The sequence below is a fragment of the Octopus sinensis genome, linkage group LG2 (assembly GCF_006345805.1).
Source record: "Octopus sinensis linkage group LG2, ASM634580v1, whole genome shotgun sequence".
NCBI lineage: Eukaryota > Metazoa > Mollusca > Cephalopoda > Octopoda > Octopodidae > Octopus > Octopus sinensis.
This window is the reverse complement of record NC_042998.1, coordinates 207,294,364-207,296,863: the sequence shown is the minus strand read 5'-3', so window position 1 is coordinate 207,296,863 and position 2,500 is coordinate 207,294,364.

The window sequence follows — 2,500 nt, the reverse complement described above, 5'->3', positions numbered from 1 at the left end:
CTGACGAGAGGCGACCACCTCGAAACCGGTCCGTGTGTAGCATCCGTATCTTCGGGAGGCTGATCTCCTTTACAGGCTAGCAAGGACACCATGATGGTGTCGGCTCTCCTGGTGACGTCTATAGTCGCCTGGGCTAATGCATCAGTAACACCCCCACCACCCCCGCCTGTCCCTAGCCACATTCAGATGGCTGGTCCCGCTTATATTTATATAATATATATATATATATATATATATATATATATATATATATATATATATATATATATATATATATTTTATATATATATATATATATATGTATATATATATATATATATGTATATATATATATATATATATATATCTATAACATATGTATATATTATAATATATATTATATATATATATATATATATATATATATATATATATATTTTATATATATATATATATAATATTATATATATTATATATATGTATTATATATAATATATATATATGTATATTATATATATATATGTATATATATATATATATATATATATATATATATATATATATATATTATATATACAGTATTTAATCATATCAAAGGGAAATGGAATTTTCCCTTTGATATGATTAAATACGTGAAAAACTGCTGAAAGCTGGTTGATACTTAGGATACAGGTAGTAACCCGCTGCCCACATAAATCCTACAAGGAAATAAGACCGAACCTGAGCCAAACTAAATATATATATATATATATATATATATATAGAGAGAGAGAGAGAGAGAGAGAGAGTGTGTCAGAAAAATGTAGAGCCTGTGGAACTTGGAACGAGTCAGTGGCACACATTGTGGAAGAAAGCTCCAAATCGGCACTGGAGGAATATGAGAAATGGAGGCACGGCCAAGTTGTAAATGTTTTACACATGAAACTGTGTCAGAAATGGGGATTTGAAGCTAGAAACACACGGTACAATCATCGGGTCGAAAGAGTGCTGGGGTCGGAGAAATGTAAGATTTTGTGGGACAAGAAGTTAGAAGATAATAACCCAGATATAGCGATTATAGAAAAGGAAAAGCGAAGTTGCTTACTAATTGACCCATCATACCCGTTTGATTCCAGGGTGTTAAAGAAAGAGGAAGAAAAAATACAATCTCTTAAGATTTGAAATAGGGAGAATTTCGAGCATGCGAATAGTAAAGGTCGTGCCTATAATAATTGGTGCGTTGGAGACAGGAAGCAAAGATAAAGACAAATGGCTGAAGGAGACTGGAATAGAATGCCCGGTAGAGATTCTACGAACTTTGTCTCTTAGGGATAGCAAGGATTATGAAGAGGGTCCTAAGCACGTGAAAAACTGCTGAAAGCTGGTTGATACTTAAGGATACAGGTAGTAACCCGCTGCCCACATAAATCCTACAAGGAATAAGACCGAACCTGAGCCAAACTAAAATAATAATAATAATAATAATAATAATAATAATAATAATAATAATAATAATATAATAATAATAATAATAATAATAATAATAAATGAACTAACCAAAATAGACAGGAAAACAAGAAAAATAATCACAGGATCTAGGATGGACCGCCCAAAATCTGACACCGAAAGGTTATATATATAACGTATAGAAGGTGGCAGAGGCCTTATAAAGCTGGAAAACTACTATAAAATAACCACCATAGGACTGCAAAAATACCTACTTCAGAACCGGGAAGAACTAATACAAATAACCACAAAACACGAGCAAACAAAAAAGTTGTTCTCAGTATTTAAGGAAGCTGACAAATACCAAGAATCATACACCTAACAATATTGAAGAAGAAGAAGAAGAGAGAAGAAGACGAAGAAGAAGAAGAAAAGAAGAAGAAGAATGAAAAGAAAAAAAGAAGAGAAGAGAGAAGAAGAAGAAGAAGAAGAAGAAGAAGAAGATACAATGACGTCTTCGTCACAGGGTCGTCAGATACAGAGTCACTCGAAAGGCCGTTTACAATCTGCAGAGGATTTACGTAAAAAAATATTGAGGGAAAGAATGAGAGATGGAAGGAAGAGATGAGATAAAACCTAAATATTTGAACCCATGGATGATTTAGTCCTAATGATACAGGGACAACCGCCAACAGGGATGAGTCGAGGAACCCCACAAGACAAGGATCTCCTTTATTACCAAGAGCAGAAGGCCTCATCCACCTCTTAATCTCTCATCTATAGGCGAACGCTTAGAGTAAGGCCTTAACCATTTTTGATACAGTCATCCACATTTCACAAATTCGCTGTGGCCGAGCCCTTCCCTTTCCATTTACATGTGGAATAATGAAACAAAGTTCATTTCGGTGGAATTTGAACACAAAACATAAAGGGTCGCTAGGAAATACAGCAAAACATTTTATCAGATTCTCTGAACATTTGGTTAATCGATCACTCTTGAACTGATGTCCCTCGAACTTTGATGGCATTTTATTTTGTCGACTCTGGAAGAATGAAACCAAATGTCATATTTGACAACATCTGGAACGGTAGAGTC